The sequence below is a fragment of the Phyllopteryx taeniolatus genome, chromosome 13, assembly GCF_024500385.1.
Source record: "Phyllopteryx taeniolatus isolate TA_2022b chromosome 13, UOR_Ptae_1.2, whole genome shotgun sequence".
Lineage (NCBI taxonomy): Eukaryota > Metazoa > Chordata > Actinopteri > Syngnathiformes > Syngnathidae > Phyllopteryx > Phyllopteryx taeniolatus.
The window spans coordinates 2,369,080-2,394,782 of record NC_084514.1 but is presented as its reverse complement, the minus strand read 5'-3'; the positions used below and the strand labels follow the sequence as shown (position 1 = coordinate 2,394,782).

General features: G+C 41.0%; 1 long non-coding RNA gene across 2 annotated transcripts in view; it reads right to left on the bottom strand.

Annotated features, from left to right (window-relative positions):
- LOC133488230 (uncharacterized) overlaps positions 1-19,587 on the bottom strand; it is a 134,858-nt gene extending 115,271 nt beyond the window's left edge. The window contains exon 1 of one of the 2 annotated variants that reach the window (XR_009791583.1): positions 19,531-19,587. This is a non-coding gene — a long non-coding RNA (uncharacterized LOC133488230). Of the gene's footprint in view, positions 1-4,811; positions 4,930-19,530 lie in introns of those variants that run through there. The other variant, XR_009791584.1, reaches the window with a different exon arrangement.
- Positions 19,588-25,703: the final 6,116 nt, after the last annotated feature.

The following is a 25,703-nucleotide window of genomic DNA, read 5'->3' as shown; positions in this document are numbered from 1 at the left end:
CCCTGTTTAGGGATTGTGCACCAACAGGTGGCATAAATATTTTAGGTAGATTTAATTAATTGATTCAGTGAGTGAAAATAGCAGGGAATATTAATCACAGGTGAGTTTTCTTTCACGGTATAGAGGCGCCAGGGCTTCAAATGGAAAAGCTGAATGATGATTTGAAATAAAAGTGTTTTGAGTTATGAGCATGGTCAAGGAACAAATTAAACTCATATCTCAAAGCATCACTGTATTTTCTTGATCGAAAAAAGTTAAAAAAAAAAGTTACAAAAATTCAACATGGGAATCTTGCGATGAATGTTCTCAACTGAAATGAATCAACAGCACCTCTGCTGGCTGCAACCAAGTAATACATTCCATTTCATTCCATTCTCAGTTGCTTCAAGATGTAATTTATTAACAATTTATAACTATCAAGTAGGGCAGCACAATTAATAAAATTTTAATTGTGATAGCGATTTTGGCTGCCATGACTAAATGAGCCTGATCATCGGCAATTTTTTACATTTAAAATGTGGGCACTGCTGCATATGAAAATTGCTTCATTTGCAGCAGTGCCCGCAACCTAGTCAGCTAGCCACCAGGGGGCGAATATATGGTTAAGGCTTCATTAAGCGCTAGCACCGCACAATTGGGGGGGCGCTCTGGGGCCTACTTGATACAATTGATTTCTAATGTAGTAATATATGAAGCTTTTATTTTGAAGTTGTAGCAGCAGCCTTGACATCAACCTTTTGGATGGCCTGACCGCAACGGAAATGCGCAGGGAGTAAATAGAGAGGGAAATCACAATTGTCGAGTTCTTCGCAGTTTACAACCGTGCATGACTAACAAATGGTCAAGCAGAACAACGGTGATGTACCCGTCCTTGACAATTCACTTTATTGACAGGGATTTTCCAATTTCAAATTACAGCCGAATGTTGTTGCTTTTTTTTGCATTAATTGTATTTGCTTGCTTCGCTGCTGCGTCGTGGCGGCTGTGAGATTTAGTTCTCTTGCTGGCGGTGGAGGTCCCGATGGCCGTAGGAAAAATAGTTGGCACCGCAGCTGGTTTCAGCCTCTGCCTCTGTATCCAATGCTTTCTGCTAAGTCTTACTCAAAACATGCCGGTTCGAAGCACAGTTTGGAATGCTTGCTAGGCACCCATAGCTGAGCACTTTTCTACCCCTGTCAATTGACTATCCACTGGTCACGTATTCCTTTTTCATTTGGAAAGCCGAAAAAAAAACTCTTGCCGCTGCCTGAACCATTTGTACAATCAAATGCCACACAATAAACCATCGTGACATTGTTAAATCATACGACAACAAATATACAAGGACGGGAACAACAGCATGGAACAATAGCACACAACGCCGAATGAACAGGATGTTTGGCTTGTGTGACGTCACAGCGCCGGAAAGAGATGAAGACCGGAAGGCGCGGGATGCAAAAAGCAGAAGGCGCATTCTGCATCATATCGATTTAACTGCTATATATCTGCCATATAATCACTTCGAAATGGCAGATGTGGTTTGTAAAGGGGTTGTAGAGTTATCAAGAAAATTGTTTATATCTTCGTCCTCTGACCTTGAAGTTGCAATTCATGATTGCACTTTGTAATTGGATATTTATTCAGTTATCCTTGTGGGGTACATTTTTAATTATTACTATCTATCACTTATTCTGATTTAAAGATTCATTTTGCACTGAAAACTGTTACATACTGTTTTTTAAAAAGTAGTGTAATAAAAATAAAGATTTGTTCCCTAAAATGAGGAATAATCGTGATTACAATATGGATCAAAATAATCATGATTATTATTTTGGCCATAATAGTGCAGCCCGACTATCAAGTAATAATTATGCCCAACCCTTAGAATTGTTTTACGCAACATAATTCCATTATTTCCTATGCGAATGCTTTTTCAAAATCCAAACAAATTGTAGGTTGGCCAGTGACCCAGGAAAGAAAGGGTTGAACCTCAGCGTACCCCTATCTAGCAACTCCCTCGCCAACTGCTATAAAGGGACATTGCTTTTAGACTTGTATGTATGCATCAAGTGAGATATGAGGGTTGGAAGTGCCCAATGGATTAGTGGAAGAAACATTGATCACTGATAAGCAACAAAGAGTGCTCATGTATCTTGTTCCTGTCTCTGCAATGTTATTCCTCTCGGTGCACAACTCAGCCACATTCTCCATGTAAAACAATACAAATATGGACACATCGCCTGCTTAGGAAAAAAATCCCTGCTTGACAGAGCTGGTCAAGATTCCCCTAGATAAAAAGAAAACCATTACTATTAGTCAAATGTGATCAAAGACGAGGCCTAGCTGAGTATACTTTGTGGTTGTGGGCCCATTAGCCTCTGCTAAGGGACGGCAGAACCTAACAATGCATAGACTTAATATTGAAGCAGGACAAATATATTATCTTCATGCCTGGCCTGATATTACAAAAACTTACTGAGAGAGTAGAAGTACATGGAGGAAAAACAAAGAAACGTTGATAAGCATTAGTGGGTTATGGAAGGGTGATGGGTTCAGCTGGACAGAAGGAGGAAACAATAAGACCCTCTGATCCCCTGTGACACAAATTGGCAGAGTTCAGAGTGAACCATCATCTTCTACCCTGTAGAGCAGTGGATGGCTGGGATGGATCAGCATGTTTCAAAAGCAACAATCTTCTCTGGAGCATATGAGCAGGGGTTCGCTCTGGGCTTGCCCAACTGGTCTACGAATCGATCCCAAATAACACCATTTCAAAGGCTTGGAGAAACCTGTGAGGTATTTCTCTTTTCCAGACTCCAATAAAACACATTCCAATACAGACAGCCCTGCAGCCACTTGTGGTTATACCATCCCAAAAGGCTGAGAGATATTTCTTTTCAACCCTTATCATTAAAGTTCAGTAAAAAGACACAGTATAGAAGACTGACATTCCACAGTGACCATAATGAAACCCTAAGGGAATTACAAGTAAGCTAAAAGAAAGAATTAGTACTTGGCATTCCAGTCCAACACCTGGTTAAGTTTTAGATGTGTAGCACAGATGCCATATATCTCACACTGACCACGCTACACACTGCATCTTACGTTGGACATGTGTTTTGTTCGTCAAAGCCATTATAAGCTCATTACTGAGTGCAACAACAGAGATTGTGAATCTTTGTGGGGCTTAAAATAATTCATCAAGCAAGTTTAACAAGATGAATGTTCTTAAAGGGTTAAATATGCAGCACAACATGGAAGACGGATGGGAAAACTGAGCAAATAAGCACTTGATGCTTGACACAGATAAACAGATGGTCTCTAACATTCACTTGTACACGATTATTGTCAGTTGTTCACTCATTACAAATGGTGTTGCATTCTTACAGTGAAGACTAATGGTGTGCTGACCTATGGGCTAGGAATCTGAACTCTCACCACAGCTGCACATTGAGGCCAAGAGCCAAGAGTGGACAGCTAGTTCAAAGGTCACCCATGATGTGACTTGATCCAATGCAATCATTGAACACTCGGTCCTGGCCTTTGGACAATGGGCCAGAAGAACTGGACAATCGGTAAAGACAAAATATCAAAATGAGGCTGATGGCATAAACAGCACAGATGTTGCAAAGTTGAGTTTGGAAGATGAAGAAGAATTTGTATAGAGTACAGTGTATAAGTGATTGGCACAATAGTCGACCAATCAATTTATTGTTCGGAATTTGGTCAATTGTGTGGAATTGGTTGTTGACGAAGCACATTTTGAAGCAATTGAGAGAAATTGGAGTGCAATACTTGGCTTTAACCAACAGTGGCTGATCTCAACTAGTTTGCTGTCTAAACAACTTGCTGTAAGCTATGAATTTGCTAATTAAATTGATTGTGAGTGTGAGAAAATGCAGTCAAATGTAAACCCTTCAAAGCAGAAAATGGTAGAACAGTAATTCCGAAAATTTAGGACAGTTGTCATAAAGTAGCATTGCCAATAAAATCGGAAGTGCCAGCAGACGTAAATTTAGGCTTCGAAGACTTTTGAGATGCATAAATATGGAGCCACCTCCATCCTCATGTGTGCCCTAAACCAGATAACTCTCATAAAATGAAATGTTTGTTCAGTTATTCTGTGGATGCTAAGAAGACTGCAATGTGTGACATGGTTATTAGCTCGCTGTGGGGAATGAGTGTGGGATTACCACTTTTCCAATAACGACATTCCAAATACGCACTGCTTACAAGAGAGGCAGTAAAATCAGTGAAACTGCATCGTTAATGTCCTACCTCTGTTGGGGAAAATCATTAAAGTCGCAGGTATGTTATGGATGTAAACATTTTTGGGCAATTAGTGAACAAGACTTTATAATGAAAACATAAAAAAACTTAATTGGAAATGTAATTCGTCCCACTGAGAGTCATCTTGAGCTGAGGTCAAAGGGGTAAGCCTCAGGTAAATGTGAAGCAGTAGGAGTACACATTTTTGCTTCTTATTCCTGTCTTTAAGTGAATCCATAGGGGGCTGTGGTAAACACAGCAGGGACACAAACCTTCAGGAGAGGGAGAATGAGGGGCTGATGTTGTATTTAGGCTTCACATAATGACCAACAAGCCCCCCCCCCTTCTTCTCTACATACCACCTCCTTCTCCGCCATCTATCCTCCAATTCTATAGGTTTGACCACTAAAACCCTCATTCAACCTGTGTATATGAGACCTCTCCTTCTGCTCTCTCCCTTCCCCAGTTCAGCAGGTCCTTTTCAGGCCTGCTGGCTGCGTTCCCACTGTTTTATGGGAAGTATTGTGATCGCACAAGCTCTCTCAGGGAGGATCAGCACTTACGAGAGCCGGTGGAGCTGCTGATTTGATCTCCTCTTCTTTCACAGCCTTTCACGAGTTTTCATCAAACCTTCCAGGCCCACTCGCCAACGGGAAGCCTCCAAGCAGATCAAATCCTCTGTCGCTGAAACAGACATCATGGCGCAACAGAGAAGACACCTGATGAGTACAGGTAGGGGTGGGGGGGACTATAAGAGGTCCACTTCACATCATGGCAATCACATGAAAGCCGTGGAATACTAAATATTCATCAACACTTGAAACACTTCTTCGAATATTTAGAGACCATTCTTTCTCCACAGACAGTTATCCTCATTTTAGTGAGCAACATGAGGCACTGCTGCTCCCTTGCAAGAGTTCAGTCATTTTAAAGAGGAATTTAAATAATATATGACCTGAATCAATCTCCTTTGGCAGGGTCTTTCACTCCAAAGAATTAAAGAGCTCTTTAACTTACAGAGCCTTCTAATTATCACAAATCATCATCTCGAAAGAAATGTTTTGATCCAACTTGTAGTATTTTTAAGGTCCCCTTCTATCGGAATCCATTTTTTTTTCGACTCTTCTATGCATGTATCTGTGACATGCTTTAAGATTGACATCTATGCGGTTTGTCGTTTGAATGCAAAAGCCTTTGAACACCAAAATCACTTGTAAACGCCAGGATTTGAAATTGCTGACAGTGTGATGTAGTTTTAGGAATTACTGTATATATATATATATATATATATATATATGCCGTGGCTATAAAACTGCAACACTGCATTTCCGGGTTTTAAGCGAGCAAGTCTCACCTGCTGCAGAGCCATAAACATTTGGCTCCTGCTGGGGAGGACTGAGGTGGTGAAGATCATGCGTCGGGTAAGAAAGTGCTCTGAGCCACCACAGTAACACCCAAATATAGGTACGCTGTTGTACAATACAACATAAAGTATGTATACTTATAGACTGTATTTGAATGTGCGTTCCGTGAGTATAAATAACTCCCAAGATCAAACTCGTGAGGAACTAGGCAAAGAAGGACGTGACATCTATCTAGCAGATGCCGTGATATGAACCAGTCAGGCCCAAGCTCTTTTCCATATTTAGCGATCCAATCAGAGCAAAACTCATATGTCACATAATAATGAGAAATCCGACCAGCTCAAATGCCAGGCATAAAGGATCAACTAGAATAGCTTGAAAATTGGCATTTTCAACTAAATTTATTATGCAAACCAGATAAAAGGAAATCAGATGATCAAAATTAAAGAGAAAAACAATGATGAAAGGGGACCTTTAACTACAATCTTTGCAAACTGCTTTAGTTTTAACTACTGTACTTGCTTAATGATGCTTGATTTCTGAAATGCTAATAATTAAATTACTGTGACTTATTTTAATTTGCAATTTCATAATGTCCAGTGTATATCCAATCTATCGCTAAAAGTCACCTGGGATAGGCTCCAGCTCACACACAACCCCTAATGCAGAAAAGCGATATAGAAACTGGATTGATGGATAGTTCATAAATAAATATCTACCCGTATTTGAACTACATTATGCTGCCTAATTAGACAGCAGGTTCACTTGCATCTGTATTGACCGTTGGCTCGACTCTACTTGGCTGCATTTGCCTTGCTTTGGAATGGTCGCTTTTCCCCTTCAAAATAGTATTGTAAGAAACTGCCAATACCATACCACCTTGAATGCATCAATCGAAACAAGACATCTTAACAAACAACAATGGAGGAACTGAGAGTCTTCTGTGTTTACTTTGCTTTATGTAGCTGGTGGGGATGGTAAGGAGGCGAGATTTACATGCAATTCAAATTGGATAGTGTGGACTTCAATACAAGAGCATCCAGAGCTAAGGCATTTCACCAGGGTAGGCATTTGTGTTAATTTTTGTCATATCTAGCCTGAAAAGTGGCAATGATGCAGCGATGACAAATTTGCTCGACCAATGAGCTACTACCGCTGGCTTACATCACCTGCATGGTATCTACTCTGTACTGATCAGGTACAAAAAGTACAAAGTGTGTTTTGCATGGAATCAACTGTTCCAAACCACTGACAAAACGTTTCTACAGCTAGTACTGTATCCAGGTCATACTGTCACTGGAAGCATTGATTGTCAACATTATCGCCTTGTTTTTCTCCAAACCCACACATTCAAAATAAGTATCAAATGAGGGGCTTACCATCAGAGCAGATCGTAATTATTATACATTTCCATGTAGAAATTGTATGCAGAAATCGAATCCCACTGTTAAAAACACCTCAGCACCTTAACTATATCAGTCTGATCTCTCAAAACTACCACTTGGTTAAGTTTCGGTATAAGACTGTGGTTCATACTAAAATGTTAATACTGGTTTAAAATACACAATCCGGTGCTGTTAGAAAATTTAAACCTACAGCAGATGGAAATCATGGCAATGTTCTTTATCATATTGTTAAAAAGCAGTCTCGCAAAGCCTTGGTATTTATCATCAGCAGCAGTAATTCTTCAGACAACACGATACACTGGACGGTTCCTTCAATGAAGTCTCACAGGTAGGGAAGTTTTAAGGCCACAAGGAAATTGTTGACCGATGAGGGTCGAACAACAGTGTCAAGTTTTTCATGTTGTGTTCCCAGGCAGTAAAAAGCCAGTTCTTTACACCTTCGAAGCACCAGCCACATTTAGAACTATCACCAGAGAGTGTCACTGGCTAAAACATCACAGACCAATCACCTTGCGAATGATTGGCGAATACAAGATTTGTTGTACAGTAAACCGATCAAAACGTCTCATGCAAGGAAATCCCATGGGCAGGGTTGGCAAGACAAAACCAGTTATCGCTGTATCATTAAGGGTGTTTTTGGCCGTATCAACCCAATAAAGATGACTTAGAGATAAAATCATGTTTTCTTTTCTAATTGCACATGGGGAAACAAAATAAAACAGAATTAAATGTTGGACAATTTTAAATATCTTATGTTGCACTGGGAAAATGTTCAAATTAAAATAACAACTGAAAGAAATTGTACTTGACATCACAAATGTTTTGCTGGTGTTTGTGGAAATTAACTTATCACAGGAGTCTGTGAGGCTACATTCCAAATTTGCATTGTTTTTAGTCTTCCTGAGGGTAGCTTTTAGCACAACAATCAGCGGTTTCCAACATGTTCTGTCATGGCCCTGTGTTTCAAGTTGTTTTTCTTTGTGTTGCAGTGTCTGGGTGGGCGTGGACATCGGTGACGCACCTGTCATGCATTGTAATCATCAGCCTTTTTAGGGGGCACCGTGACAGTGTGTGGGCGTCGGAATAGTCACTCGTTTTTGCCCCGTGTTTGCCGCCGTTCTGACCGCTGTCCAAATTTAGGCTCAATACGATTATACCACACGGACCGTTTGTCGTGTCTCCCTGCGTTATCTGTTTTTGATTCTCTCTGGTGGTGAGTTCCTTTAGTTTCATATGTTTCGCCATCACATGCTCTGCCATTTAATTAAAATTGTTCGGACCTCTGACCTGGAGTCTATTTTTTGGGAACTGCCCTTACGGCATTGCCGATCGTGACATGTTCGGATGTACCTTTGCGTAAGCATTTATTTTAGAAACAAGCGGAAAGTTGTCACACTTAACACAGAGACAATCCCGACTGTAATGAGCAACCCCTGCAATCTTCCCATATCACTTCCGCTGCACTTCACACGGGCTTGTCTATCGTCCTTTGACTGCCTTGTTAAATATATTTGCTTTGCTTCTGACAACCTTCTATCAATGACAGTTGGGGACAGGTAATTTTAAAGACCAGCTAGCATCCTATGAATTTAATAGTTTACTTTCCAATGCCTTGTATTTGTGGCTGCACCTACAACCCCAATTCCAATGAAGTTGGGACGTTGTCCATCCATCCATTTTCTGAGCCGCTTCTCCTCACTGGGGTCGCGGGCGTGCTGGAGCCTATCCCAGCTATCATCGGGCACGAGGCGGGGTACACCCTGAACTGGTTGCCAGCCAATCGCAGGGCACATACAAACCAACAACCATCCACATTCACACCTACAGGCAATTTTTAGAATCGTCAATTAACCTACCATGCATGTTTTTGGGATGTGGGAGGAAACCGGAGTGCCCGGAGAAAACCCACGCAGGCACGGGGAGAACATGCAAACTCCACACAGGCGGGGCCGGGGATTGAACCCCGGTCCTCAGAACTGTGAGGCAGACGCTCTAACCAGTCGTCCACTGTGCCGCCGGTTGGGACGTTGTGTTAAACATAAATTAAAAAAAAGAATACAATGATTTGCAAATCATGTTTGACCTATATTTAATTGAATACGCTACAAAGACAAGATATTTAATGTTCAAACTGATAAACTTGATTGTTTTCAGCAAATAATCATTAACTTATAATTTTATGGCTGAAAAACATTCCAAAAAAAGCTGGGACAAGTTCATGTTTACCACTGTGTTACATCACCTTTTCTTTTCACAACATTCAATAAACGTTTGGGAACTGAGGACACTAATTGTTGAAGCTTTGTAGGTGGAATTCTTTTCCATTCTTGCTTGATGTACAGCTTCAGCTGTTCAACCGGGGTCTCCGTTGTCGTATTTTACGCTTCATAATGCGCCACACATTTTCAATGGGAGACAGGTCTGGACTGCAGCCAGGCCAGTCTAGTACCCGCACTCTTTTACTACGAAGCCACGCTGTTGTAACACGTGCAGAATGTGGTTTGGCATTGTCTTGCTGAAATAACCAGGGGCGTCCATGAAAAAGACATTGCTCAGATTCGCAGCATATGTTTCTCCAAAACACGTATGTACCGTTCAGCATTAATGGTGCCCTCACAGATGTGTAATTTACCCATGCCATTGGCACTAACACAGCCCCATACCATCACAGATGCTGGCTTTTGAACTTTGTGTCCATAACAGTCCCGATGGTTCTTTTCCTCTTTGGCCCGGAGGACACAACGCCCACAATTTCCCAAAACAATTTGAAATGTGGACTCGTCGGACCACAGAACACTTTTCCACTTTTCATCAGTCCATCTTAGATGAGCTTGGGCCCAGAGAAACCGGCGGCATTTCTGGGTGTTGTCGATAAATGGCTTTTGCTTTGCATAGTAGAGTTTCAAGTTGTACTTACGGATGTAGCGCCGAACTGTATTTACTTACAATGGTTTTCTGAAATGTTCCTGAGCCCATGTCGTGATATGCTTTACACATTGATGTCGGTTTTTGATGCAGTGCCGCCTGAGGGATCGAAGGTCACGGGCATTCACTGTTGGTTTTCGGCCTTGCCGCTTACATGCAGTGATTTCTCCAGATTCTCTGAACCTTTTGATGATATTATGGACCGCAGATGATGAAATCACTCATTTCCTTGCAATTGTACGTTGAGGAACATTTTCCTTAAACTGTTCGACTATTTTCTCACGCACTTGTTCACAAAGAGGAGAACCTCGCCCTATCTTTGCTTGTGAATGACTGAGCAATTCAGGGAAGCTATTTCCTGTCACTGTAAAGTGTCTTCAAATGGTCATTTTACTTCATTTTAGATGCACAGTGAATCACCGTATGTCACGAGGGATACAATCCAGACTCAAATGCAATTAATGATAATACTTGAAGAGACCATATATAAATAAAAGAAGTTATTTTATAGTTTTACTAGTCGCACATACTTTAAATACATTTAAACTTATTAAAGGTCCCAGATATTACCAAACCAACGTTTTCTTGTATGGTTTGGGATGTTATATTGGTTGTATGGTGCCTCAGTAAACATCCTTTCACTCTGTTGCTCACATGATTCTCCTAATAAGAGGCAAAGTGTGCTTCTCTGCCCTTTTTCCTTGCTCTGAATTACACTGCATTCCTTTCAGTGGAGTTCAGTGCTGTCCACCATGTTGCGGCACAATGTGGTTCTACACTGAAAGCATGCAGCTTTTTTGATTTGCCTGTATACTCTAAAAAAAAAACGATCAGGTAAAGGGATATAGCAGTGGCGCGAACGATGAACCACTATGTGGCAGGGAGGGGCACTGTATTTAGTTTTAGTGTACAGCGATTACCTTCGCTTTACACTACACAGTTGCTAATGTTAAATGTTACTTAAAATATTGCATGTACAGGTTTTATGATAAGGACAGTTTAACTCTGGAACATATTTCCTCTGGGAAAACATGAAAGTTCACCAGCTACACTATATGGGACACATTTTGCTCAACTGAAAATACTGTATGTTTATTATTGTGGTTGTAGTTTGTAGTGATGTAGCGGTGTTTCTTATTTTTATTCTCCCATGGCGTTAAACATTGCATTCTGTTAAAGTATTGTATTATTGAGTCATGCACTCAAAACGAAGAATTCCTCAAAAATTTCTCAATACAGTACAATTATTTTAGCTCAAATTAGATTGTGAAGTTGTACCTAATAAAGTGTCCAGTGAGCCACTTCTATTTCAGGGCGCAGTCAGTATTTCATAAACGTCCTGTAGAAGTAATTGAGTAAGCACTCTCATGAAAACAATATGAAATACTCATTGCCGCTGGCTACATTAAGACCTGTCACATCAGCCTGATATCAAACATCATATTGCATTATCGAGTATGTGCAGCATTCTATTATTTTCTAACTCCAAAAACACCACCTTGCACTCTCAATCTACCGCTATAATTACCCCATCAAGCCAACGTTATATTAAAAAAAAAAAAATGCTGCTAAAATTGGAATTGTGGAAGAAGGAGGTTGGGGTGGGGAGATGCAAACAAAAAATAATAAAAATAAGGGAGAAACATATCATCACGCCCAGCATACAGTATGTGAGATGTGTGACGTTTTAGAAGTCAGGGGAGCAAAGCCTTGAGGGCGTACAATCAATATTACATTTTCCATTGCCACCTTCATAGCTATTGTAAATGGCTTGTGTCAAAAATAATAACAGGTTGTATCAGGAACCTTGGGTTTGCAATTTTGCTCCGAGTGCTTGGAGACCCCCGTTTGCGCTCCCTCCCTTCCTCCAGCACAACTGGGTGTTAATGATGCTGTGGTGGCAGACACTTCTAACGTTGCAGCTGACTTTTTTTTTTTTTTGATCGAGACCATTCTGCTCACTTCATCTCAAGTCATGCCAGTACTGAGATCAGGTGGGTAAAATATATTGTCGATGTCAGGCAAATATCCTTGTCTGTCCACTTTATGATCATTGTGACTTTTTCAACATTATTGACTCACTGTTTCCTCCTGTATGGACTGTTGTTTTGTAGCTAAACTACCAATGGAAATATGTCATAACTACGGATGGGTATGAATCCTATATAATAATAATATTGGTGAAGGAATTGATGACCTTAATTTTCTGTTGAGGGAACTGAGAGAAAACAGAGTGCACATCTTGGGTGAAACCAGCAGAGGCGCAATTGATTCACTCTCAACAACGCTGATCAAAAAGATGAATGCAACACTTTTGTTTTTGCCCCCATTTCTCATGATCTGAACCGGGCCATTGTTGTGCCATTCATCCACAACCATCGCCTCATGTTGCAGCAGGAAGATGCACAATCCCATGTTGCAAAGATCTGTACACAATTCCTGGAAGGTGAATACATCCCAGTTATTGCAAGGCCAGCATACCCACCGGACATGTCACCCATTGGGCATGTTTGGGATAATCTGGATCCACATATACAACAGCGTGTTCCAATTCCTGTCAATATCCAGCAACTTTGCACAGCCATGGAAGAGGAGTGGACCAACATTCCACAGGCCACAATCACCAACCTCTATATGCAAAAGAGATGTGTTGGTCGGTGGACACCCAGATGACGTTTCTGACGTCATATCCACTAAAATGTCTGCTTTGGGACACCTCCAGACTCAATACAACATTGGCATGGACAGGACTAAGATAATTTTCCAAATAAAAATAAAAACATTCATTGTAATTTTTCCCATAGAAAAAGGAAATTTAGACATTATTATATGACATCATGTATAAACCAAGTATCTCCATTGACTACAATAACTATGATTCAAAACATGTGCTTCAGGCAACACCAAAACCAGAACCAATGGCCCTTTGTTTCAATAAACCAAAAGCCAAGAACACAAAAGAACAAATCAGATTTCCAATCATACTCGATCGTTCTCCTTCGATTATAGAAAAAAGCAAATGACAATGAAATTATTCAAAACTAGTTTTGTGCTTTGCTTTTTGTTTTTCCTTTGGGATTTCCTTTATTTCTCCTGATATTAAACAAGGTTTGAGATATTTCTTTTCACCAGCAAATTCTTTCTGAGCAATAACTTGCATCAACTTCCACAGGAATAATATATATGCATATTTTTTTGTCTCTACCGATAATTTGAAAATGCATTTCTCCTGTTTGGTAAAATGTCCCTTTTGCCAAAACGTATACCATCGTATATCATCCTTAATAAATTAACATGTTGAATCTTCCACAATTTAACATAATAAAATGAGCAGTCAAACTGCATGGTTAGGCTGGTCCATATGTCTGTCATGTAGAGTTATACAGTTGAGGGAGACGACGTCAGCAAAATATTTGCGCTTTGGAAGCACATACCTCGGGTCAAAAGTTTCCAACATATCGATAAATCACTGCTATACCAATGTATAAATGGAAACCATTTCTTTGGCAATGTTCCGCATGAATGACCGTACTGTGTGATTGATCACGGCGCTGTTTTTTTTTGTTTGTTTTTTAAATCGTCTCGAGAGGGCTTCAGAAAGTCGCAATGTACAGCAATAAAGTCACTAACTTGGCAACACAGACTGCTTTTGTAAACTAGCTCCACTCTGTTCGCAGTCATGTGGTTAGTGCAAGCACTGCACATCAGCGGTGATGCGCTTTGAACTACGGTAGCAGCTAAAATTTCTGACAAATAAACACCAATTCCATCCATTTTCTGTAACGCTTATCCGGCGGGGTACACCCTGAACTGGTCGCCAGCCAATCACAGGACACATTTCTGAGTATGAAGTATTGAATTAATTATGTCGAGTTCTCCTCTCTAGCTTCTTTATTCTACAAACCACATTCCATGGTAGTGGGTTCTGACACGATCAGAAATGTCCCATAAGGCAGGATGGTGTCTGTCCCCTGCTTCAATATGTGATAAATTAGTTTTAGCAGATACTGCTACAGAGGTGTGCACAAACCAAAAGTAATATGTCGTGACAGGATGCTGTTGTGACCCATCATCACATCAACAGAATAGCCTAAGAGCTTTACTATATGCGGTCCTTTTCTTTAGGCTTCCAGTGAGCCTTTTTACACGGATGTCTCTGTGCAGGGCCTTATCTAAAGAGCTATCTGCAGGAAGTCACAGAATCCCGGCTTCTCTTGGCTAATTGTGGATGTATTTGTGTGTGTAACTGCGTGCATATGTCTTTGCACAGGAATCAGAGGTGGGTAAGGAGTTCTTGGGAGGGTGTCAAATGCTGCAGGATCCAGCAGAGCACGTCAGCGCACGAGTGACAGGCGAGACTGACAGACACAATGCGAGCGTCTGGCAGAAACAAACAACAGCAGCGCATACACAACCACGGCTATTCAGAGAGTGATGGAATCACCAGGGCATAGGTGACATTTAATCCATCCATCACATTTGAGCCAAAAGGCAGATGTCAAGGTTGGCCAGACCTTGTGTGTGTACACTGTTTGTGTGATAAATGCAAATGTTGGGTTTGTTAGTGATATGACAGAGTCGCAGTACAGCATCGAAAGTGACTTTTAACACTCACACAGGTGTTTGTTTGAATCTACATTTGTATACCATTTTCATTTCTATGAGCCTCATATTATTGGCTTGAGGCAACAAATACTGTTGTCCAATAAAAGGATGTGCAGCATCCAGTTGTGCCCAATGAGAGATGACTCCAATGGGGTGTCTTTAAGAGGTGATACAAAGGTCTGTGACCTTCCTGAAATGAAAGGCCCCCTCTGATTTGTGAGCCACAACCATGGAAAGTGTTGTTGGAGGCAAAGAGAGTGGGTGGTCTGTCCCTGGGTTCATGCACCTTTCTCTGTACAAACAGTCCAAATTTACATCTTTTTAACGGCCCCCGGAGTCCACTGGTGGTTGTAAATCAAGACAGCGGTTTTAACCTCTAGGAGCCAGCAGGAGTTAATGCTAAGAGCAACAGCCACTGCTGTTTTGACTGAGGACCTAGCAAATAGATGCCCTTGACAACCAAATGTTTCAGATTGTTGGAGGGCATATACAGTATGGCTTTGGGTCACTTTCGGTTTACAGATAATAAATAATGAGTCTATTTATTGCTGCATTTTAATAAAGGAGCAAGTAAAACGATTATTATGTTAGATTAAATCACAGTTATTGATTCCTCAAAACATAAATACTGCCTTTAAGCTAATAAAATTTGGAATTCGACCAAAATTTTGGGGAAAAATATTTCCTAAATGAAGTGCTATTATTGTTATTTGTCACTAGATCACATTTTAGGCAACGCTGCACTTCGTTTCCACTGTAAGAATATGGTATGTTTACAACAAAGAGTGACTCACATTGCAGCTTATTAAGGAGTCTACATCTGTAATTGATGAAATTAATAAAATCAACACTCATGCAAGTTTCACCCATTACATCCCCTATTCGTGAACAATAATTTGCCTATGGCATTTTCCTCTGCCATCCTAAAGATCATTCACACATTGTGAACTCTCAGAGGAATCATCGGGAACAGCACACCTGGTATGGCTCGGTGGATCTTGGAAAGGCCATCAGAGCACTGGGAGAATTGGCTTCCGTCTAATTGAGATCCAAGCAGATTATTCTCATTTGATTGTCTAATGACCATCAAAATGAGATAGCCCCTATAGTAAGCGTTCTATTTGACTATGGCCTGCAGTAGCGCCAAGTGTTAGTAAGGCTCTCTTCCTCTGGCTTCGGATTACGGGACATGAATACTGGAAACCCCTTGAAATCATCGGATGCTGTCTGGATGAAAGTCAATAGCTCTGTTATACGGTATCAAATGTGCTGTATTGTACTGTCCACAACAATACAGTAGCCGAATCGCCATTCGACAGTAGGTCACTCTCCTCCTTGCAATTTTTTTTTGTGTAGATCATAACTAAAATAATTGGCTGAAAAACGCACCTGTTGTATTCATGCCTAACCACATAATTTTGTGCTCTTTAAAACCCTAAAACGCTAGCTAAATACCTTGCTCCTTCTAAGGCTTCTGACAAACAGCCCAACTGCCAGAAGAAATTCAAACATGAGACAGAGCAGCATGTTAGCATAAAATGCAAGCACAATACAAACTTGTTTCACTATTAAAGCAAAATCTGGTTGGGTAAAATACAGGCAGCTGGTGATGTGAGCCTCAAAACTAAAAATACAAATAACAACAAAGCATTGCTGGATAACTTGCTCATTTCACTCCATATGAAAGTAATTGACAACAGTATATACACTGTAAGTGATGTAGTGCATACATAAAATACTGCAGCACTTTCACGATAACACCGAGGCAGGTGACGGAATAGTGTAGACAGTAGTGCTTTGGTTTAATAACAGCATGAAACGGTCACGCCTGTGGGCTGTGGCAACCTGATATGCTATAAGTAACAAAGCCATAGTGATATCACCAGGACAAATTATGATGCACAGCACTAAAACTGACTAATTGCTCAGTTTTGGTATTTACTTCTTAAAAGGTGAAACATTGAATTGCTTTACTTTTAAAAATAATGAATTCACAAAATGCAGAGCCTAAAAAAACATACTTTAGTATGGATAAAGTGGACTATACTTAGTTAGCATCTACAGAAGATTTAAAACCAAACAATCAAACACAGTGGTAATGCAATGACAAATCTGAGTGAGGAGTACTAGTGAAAATGCTTCCACAATGAGTAGAGCTGTGCCATGATGAGTAAGTACCATGCACTGGAAAAGGGGCCTTCAGTGGTCAATGTAACAGTTTCAAGACACTGAAAGGGTTAGAAATATAATTTCACTTGTGATTGATTAGTTTTTTCCAAGTAGCAATTTTTGACCTGTCAAACCATAATTCCTATTCATCATTGCTTCATCAATGTTGATAGGGCTATTTCCGAGCCCATTCACCGAACAGGCGAAACATGGCTTGACCTTATCCAACAGCATAAAACATTGCTCTCCTCACTACCTCGACTCACCATCTCAATCTATTGAAGATCAAATGAAGCTATCGATTATGCTCTCACAAATATGACGAGCTGTGCGGGAATGACACCGCACTTAGAGATCATTGTGTAAATGTACCCTAAATCACAAAAATGGAGGAGGGGTAGTTACTAGTGTGAATGGAGGGGTGAGTGCTTGTGCATTCGCTCAGTGTTTAATCGATGGTTAAAACTGTATCCATTCACATAGATATTTCCTATGACCACTGCTTATCCACGAGCTGGGAGACACCGGAGGCCTTTCAATCATCTTCCAGCTGAAAGGGGCTCAGGGTGAGTGAGGCAGTGTGAGACACATGAATCTCTAATAGTGAATTCATACTGCGTACTCAATTATTCCACTGCCACACTGAGAGTTAAAGCCGGGTAAGGTCAATCTACGCCGTACAGGTTCTGCCACAATTTGAGAGACGAACTCGGTCACTCCCACATGATGGCATCTAATCTATATGGATCTTCTCTTTGTGTGACCAACAATCACTGACAATGGAATGCCGCCAATTGCCACGACCATAACGGCACATTTTGTTGTCATTTAACACTGCAGGAAAAAGAGAGAATGTGAAGCATTGCAATCCAGTACACTATCTTGGAAACTGTTTTTGCATACTTATGCTCCATCACGCTGTCCTGCTGTTGCAGTACAGGCAATCGGCCAAGTCACCTTATTAACGTCATGTTTAGACACGCATCGACCTGACTGCAGTGGCGATCAATCTGTGGTAAGGAAAGACAATAATGCAGAGTTCATTCCCACACTGTTCAGTGTCTCAGAGGCACTTAACGTTTGCCTTATACTCGTACAAAACAACAACCATTTCCTGCTGTGGTGCCTAATGAATTGGTATCAATAATTTCAGAACATTTGCTCATGTCCTCTTCGCCCATGTCATTGCTTAATGTTTGATGTCGTAATATCATCGACGCTGTGAACCTGTCCCAGATCAATCACCTGACGAGAGTGGTAACATCGGTACCGTTCTTCTCACTCTGCATACTGTATCTCATATTAATGTTTTCCTCCTATATTAACTAAAAGCCATTTCAATACTCATTAATCAGGAGCCAAAGCCACTGCTTTCCTGAACATATAGAAATACGGTCCTATGATTTCAGAGCAAGAGGGATGCATTTAGACCCAGCAGCTGGCAGAGTAATAAAATATGCAGATTGTCTGTCAAGAAAGCTTACTTAAGCATACCATCACAACAGAAAGAATGCACTCACACTCACCGGCCAGTAAAACACAGGCACATTGTTGTGTTTACTTGCTTCTGTGACAATCAATATTGTAAATATGTGGGATCAGCATCTACGGAATGACAGAGTGACAACATTGATCCGCAGATGATTCCTTTACAGGGCTTAAAACGGTAGGATGCAACTATTTGGATCAGTCTTTAAACACGTGCCCAACCAGGTTTTGATGTTTATTCAAATTGAATGGCAGGTAAAAAGGACAGATCAGAATAAAAACAACACGAGCAAATGTTGCCGTATTATATTTGATTTATGCGTGTGGTCATCTGTGGCGTGCGTCTGCATGTGTGCGTGCTCCCTTTGTGTGTTTAAATCAATGGTCATCCCCCTGATACAAGACAGTAGCATAAATCATTGTTTGTTGATCACTTGTCAGGAGGCAGGGGCCTTATGGCGTTTGTCTAATTACTGCAGCGCACAGCCCCGCTGGAAGGAAAAAAAAGCTTGGGTATGCCACAGAAAATCAAGGCAAGGTAGATTTCTAATCATTTCTATGAACACTATTTAGCTTGCATGAAGCGGAACTTTCCCTTTTATTGCTGTAGTAATGACGTCTACTGCGAGGCATGGGAGTATTGGATGTCATAGTAAAGGTGATTACAGCGAGTGAGTAGCATTTTCCCTGAGGGGCAAGAAGATATTTAAGGTGTGCCATTTATTTATTCTAATATTTATTATTATCCATCCATTCATTTTATTTACCCCTTATCCTCACTCGGGTCGCGGGCTGCTGGAGCCTACCCCAGCTATCTTCGGGCGAGAGGCGGGGTACACCCTGAACCGATCGCCAGCCAATCGCAGGGCACATAGAAGCAAACCACCATTCGCACTCACATTCACATCAACGGGCAATTTAGAGTCTTCAATCAACCTACAACGCATGTTTTTGGGATGTGGGAGGAAACCGGAGTGCCCGGAGAAAACCCACCCAGGAGAACATGCAAACTCCACACAGGTGGGGCCGGGATTTTAACCCCGGTCCCCAGAGCTGTGAGGCAGATGTGCCGGTTTCCTCCCATATCCCAAAAACATGCATGGTAGCTTAATTGACAACACTAAATTGCCCGTAGTGTCATGAACGGAACAAAGGATAGGACCCAAAAATGCACGACTCCAAAACAAATGGACAGTTTCAAAAAAGAGAGGTTTAATATACGGGCAGAGGTCGGTACACAGGCAGGCAATCCAAAAAAGGCAACAGTATCCAAAAACATGAGGCAAAAAGGCAAGGTCAATAATTGGAACAGGGTCTAGTCTTACTGTGAGTCTTTGACGTGGAAACCAAGGAATGCTGGAACCAAGGAATGCTGGAACACGACGACAAGGTACAACAAACTGGCGACGAGAAAGATTGAGACACGAGGTTAAATGCAAGGGGTAATTAGGGTGAACGAGGCACAGGTGGTGAAGATGCTCTCAGGAGCAGGTGTGTATGAAACAGGGGGAAGACAAAAACCGGAACACACACCCATGACACGTAGGTGTGAATGTGAGTGCGAACGGTTGTTTGTTTGTATGTGCCCTGCGATTGGCTGGCAACCGGTTCCGGGTGTACCCCGCCTCCTGCCCGATGATAGCTGGGAAAGGTTCCAGCACCGCCACGACCCAAGTGAAGAGAAGTGGCTCAGAAAATGGATGGATGGATAAATCATTTTAAAGGGTTTTCCACCATAAATGTGAACTAGAAATTGTACAACTCAAGTTATTTATTCTTGTATTTTTTTGAGAGGGGAGGTACAAATAAACAACTAAAATAAACTTGAATGTGATTGACTTGGACTTGATGCCTTCTTGGCCCAGGTCACCATTGCAAAAGATGTTCTGTTTCTCTTTTACCTGGTTAAAAAAAGTTTAAATAAAAATAAATCTTGTTGCACAAGGATGTACTCCCTCTTATAACTGGCACATAGCTGTGTTCAGAAGTAACAGATCACGTTCAAACTCATGTTCTTTCACTCATGTTGAGAGTCCACACACACCTGCCACCATTTCAATTTTTAAGTGGAAAAACAACAACACATACATAGGGACCTTACAGAAAATTTATTTGCTTTTTCCACTAAAATTACTGAATCTGAATGACTTAAGCTATTTGCTAACCAGACTTACCGCAAGGTGTTTTCTCAAGTTAGAAGTGGGCTGAAATATCCAAGTTTGGGCAGTGACAAAACTCCGTTCCACGTTAAAGCTGTTGTTTTTCGTAGTCTGTGATGTAAACGTGAGTTGCACGCGGCTGTCACGACTCACTTTGATTGGCCCACGAAGCCCAATAGAAGACTTTGTGTGTGGACGTGACTTTCTTGTGTCGTTTGATTGGTGAACTTGAGTCAAACATCACTGTGGTAATCACGATGGATTGGTGCAACCGCGCCCGATGCGGAAGTCCAAAACAGAAGTCTAAAAATAGATCGCGCACGCAATTATTAATAAATGAAAGTAGCAAACGGCATGTAGATTATTGTAACGAAGTAAAAGTACCGTTTCTTCTTAACATAAATACGCGAGTAAAAGTAAAATGTATGCTTCATCAAAACTACTCTGTCAAGTACAAATTATCCAAAATGTTACTTGAGTAAATGTAACGGAGTAAATGTAACGCGTTCCTACCCACCTCTGATTTTCAGTCATGAGAAATTCTTTTGGGTGACAAGCTAACTGGTCAGGTTATACTATCGGCATTCGGTGTCATTAACTTGTCAGCATGGAACAAGTTTCTGTAACCGTAGACAAAATTGCTTGAAATGCACAGCAATTCCATGCTTAGGGCCATCATTAAAAGATGCGTATAGTTTCTGTAGTGAGGCCTAATGAGATTATTAGGGAGTTCTTACGACGAGGGAGCATGCAGCTCACAGTGATATGGAAAATGGGATTGTATGAGTCAGGAATATGCTGCACCAACTGGCCTTCATGTTAATTACTGCATTACCCTTCCTAATTAACTAATCTGCAAAGAGTCTTATAATAATTGAAATCACAGTGGCACCGTTTCTCGCCTCGGTCATCTTACCTCACTAATTCTCAATCACACACAGTTACACCTCATTTATGCCCAGTAAAACTTGTGTTAGCTTGAGGCTAACACAAGTTTAGCACATCTAAATCGAGTACGAGCATACCATACCAAGGCCATGCGGGCTGCATCCTTTGAAATACATTTGCAGCACTTATGCTGACTTGTCTGGAGCATTGCGGTTTTAAAATTCAATGAACTATCTTCCTCTGATCAAAGTCGTGTCCCTCATCTCATCACCCCATGTAATACTTTGTGACCGTCCTGTCACACAGGTGAGACAGAACATGTTTAGTGACCTTCAGAGGAACTGGAAGTTAACAACGACGTGCAGCTAAAAGATAAAGTACCAACAATATTTTAGGAAGCATTTGAATTGTGACAACCTGTATTTATTCAGACAGTGAACCCCCGTTTATTGCCGGGATACATTTCAGTCCCACCGGTGACAGCTGAAATAAAAAAATTTAAAAAATGATTTTCATAGTTTTACCCCTCCTCTACTGTAAATGCATTTAAACTTAAGACAAATTTTTTAAACACACTTTAAATTATTCGTTCATGTCTGTTCTAACTCTCTCACTCACAGTTCTCTCAAGTCACAGTTCTCTCAACTCACAGTCTCTCTCTCTCTCTCTCTCTCTCTCTCTCTCTTATGTTTATATTACCAGCCGAGTATAACTTCTGGGCAGATGAAGTAGGAGTCACGTTAGTCGTGTGGTGAAATTAAACACGAATGACAAAACTTTGTTAGCCTACAGCAAATTATGCAATACAAAATGGATGATAAACTCCACTCGGGTGACCACCCAGCAACTTGTGGCAGCGGGCTGTGCGGCAAGCACCAAGTTTCTTAAGCCCCATCGCCTGCTCCACTCCATGCTGCTCGGGTCCGGCCAAGCCAGTCACACTCCCCTCACGACGCGTACAGAGAAGTAAGCGATGGTGATATCAAGTATCAGCTTTGCTGTCCTGTCACAGTTTTATTTAATAACTTGTGGTATTTTCAAGAAGCACTCTTGTATTTCTTTTTACTCACTGTTTTTTGAAGTTGGCAGCATGGTGGATGACTGGTTCGCACATCTGCCTCACAGTTCTGAGGACCCAGGTTCAAATCCAGCCTCCCTTGTGTGGAGTTTGCATGTTCTCCCCGTGCGTGCGTGGGTTTTCTCCGAGTACTCCGGTTTCCTCGCACATCCCAAAAACATGTATGGTAGGTTGATGGAAGACTCTAAATTGCCCATAGGTGAATGGTTGTTTGTTTCCATGTGGCGTGCGATTGGCTGGCGACCGGTTCAGGGTGTACCCCGCCTCTCACCCAGTTAGCTGCGATAGGCTCCAGCATGCTCGTGACTCTAATGAGGAGAAATGGTATGGAAAATGGATGGATGGATGAATATTTTGTAGTTAACACACACAGGTAACGTAATGTGTATTTTCACCAGAAAATACCTTATTCGTCTCGTTTCTTTGTCTCTTATCTACAGTATATACTTCTTTTACATAGTGCCTCCTAGTGTTCACACTGAGACATGCCTTGCGTTACAGGTTACACTGAAGTGAAATGTTTGGAAAGACTGAAAAAACACAGAGTCGGATGTTAGAATGTCAGTAATGACAAGTTGCCATGTTTGAGTATATTTGTGGTGTGGTTTTTTTTGTTCTTGAAAAACATTTGCGTAAAATAAAACACATTTCCATCACAATTGTAAGACGTCGCATTAGCAAGTACTGATACATGGTAGTGGTGGATACTCAAATGTAAGTAGGCCTATCTGTACTCATACTCGGTCTGAAAGACGTGGTATCGGCACATCCCTAGTAATGACTCTCTACTCTATTTGAGGTGCTGTGTTCGTTCAAGTGAACAGCGCTAATATCCACGGTCTCTATTAGAGTGAAGGTTACTATTTGAACAAATGTGCTGTTACAGTACTGTATTGTGTATTATAGCATAATGTACTGTGTTTCTTTGAATGAGATATCTAGATATCCATTGCATTTCTGTGAAAACCTGGATTCCTGATCCACAATTTCATGAAGTACATTGCAAAAAAAAATGTCAAGGAGAGAAATGTAGGTCATCCAGAACATCAAGAAACAGCAGGCCCATGGTGTAAGGACACTCCGGAGTGCCTGTGGCCATTTGTAATGACCCAGCAACAGCCGTTCTCTGCTGGCTCCATGAAATGAATAACTCTGACCAGCCAGGAAACAAGTAGCGAATCAAGGTAGGTGTCTGTTTTCATCGTGTTTGTGTGTATCAAAGATAAAGAGTGAGGCCACACGTCACATCTTTTCAGAGACGAGAGATCCCGATGGCTACAAGCAATCACATAGAGCCTTCCACTAAAGCTTTGTCTGACAAATCTGTACACAAGAAATGTGTTCCGGCCTCCATATTGTGTTGGTTTGGCCAAATGTTCTCATAGTCCATAGATTATGGGTAATGGGAATCAATCAAATCAATAAGTCAAACCTCAGAACAGGTGATGGAAGCTGCATGGTTAAATTCCATGAATACACATTTTACACACTTAAAGTATAAAGTATTTTTTCAACATGATGCATACAAATCATTCAACTGTGTGATTTGTTTTGAACTTTTTGGGATTCAACATGCACTGCAGGGCATTAGGGAAGTTTTTCAAGTCCCACTCAGTTCCTGGCACATGCTCATTTTGCCATTCCATCGCATGCACTAACATCTAAAGTTGTCTCTGCAGCCACACTTCGATGCAGATCCATTAAAATCTACATGCAGTTAATGGACTTTTTGGCAGCGCTGATCATTTTGCAGATCCAAGCCTGTGAGGGCATTACTGATTTTTACTAATTAGGGAGGTCAACTATCCATCATCCACTCTAGCATAATTTGTTAGAGAATTGCTTAATTGCTGGATTAGGATCAAGATGTTCACTTTCTGATGACTTAAACTTTTTAACACAATGAGATCCTCGTTGTTGGGCACTAGAGCTGTCCTTCTAACAATACTTCCTCTTTAGACCACGCCTCCCCCATTCATTTTGTTTGGAAGACAAGCAAAGACTCATCATTGTTAAAGACAACAACTGGTTGTTCTTATTTTGTTTAATTAACCAAGGGCCTAAGGCCTTGGATAATCAACGTAATGAATTAAGAGGATTGACAAAGGTATATTTTTAGCAAACCGAGTTTCATGGATGTCTCCATGTCAAAATTGGCTAAATTAGCATTCAAACTGAATTATGATGATTTACTTTTGTTAATGCTTTGTGAGCTTTGTGAAAACATTTCATTTTACCTTGTTAGAGATGGTTGCAAGCTGAAAGGAACTTAAACAAGTCAAATTAAGTTTTCTTTCTTGTCATTCATCCTACATTACATCAAAGATGCACTGCAAGGTGAACTTGTGTTGCGCAATAAAAACCTCTGTATTCATTCATCAAAGGAAGTCGCATTTACATATGTTTCCTCGTTCTGACAGATATTCCAAACAAGTTTGCTTAATGTTCAGTTTTTCAAAATATTTGTACGCATACAGCATATAATGATTGCTGTGGAAAGATTCATGTTCCTGGTGCTAAAGTTGACGAATAGCAGCTGTTGGTGGAGCATTTTAACCAGGTATTTACTGTTTTTTATTGTTCCTGGGGGGGGGGGGGGGGGGGAAGAAAGTCTACATGAAATACATGTAATTTTTGAATTTGTTATTCACTGTTATGGATCTTGTCAACTTAAGTGTAGGTGACAAACAGTTTGGGATTGGGTAATGTCTGTTGTGTCAATTGCTAATGATAACTTCATGCTATTAACTTTAGAATTGTTTTTCTTGTAATGTTTTCTTGTAACTTTTTCATAAATTACAAATTGTTTCTTGTAATACGAGAAACTATTTCTAGCAAAATCGTGTTGTCATAGTATACGTTTTTCTGAACTTTGATAATTTTATGATTTTTTTTTTTTTTCTTCCAGTAACTGAACTATTTTTTATTTATTTTCAGTGGGGCCCTAATGCTCCTTGGTAACAATCAGTGAAACATGCATGTTAAGCAATCCATGCTTCCTGTGTGCAGACATGGAGGACTCCGTGTGCTAATTATTTACTGATGCAGCAAAGGCGACCGAATGAAACCCAGCATTTGGTTGAACAGTGAGGGGATGCCCTGGTGGTGTCACCTGGGTAACATGCAAGTAGATAGAAAGATGGGGAGGGGGCCTGGGGGTTGGAGAATGAGGCGTAGGATGGTCAGATTGCCCTGGTGGAGTCGAGGTTCACTGGTGAGTCAGCGAGGGAGGGAGAGAGGGAGGAAGAGGGGCAGTGCACAGCGGGGGAACAGCGGCGGAGTATTAGATTTCAGATGCATATGAATGACCAACTGCTGGCCTTGCTCTAGCTTTAGGGGGAAATTGCATGGGCTCCCTTTGAGCTGCACTTTT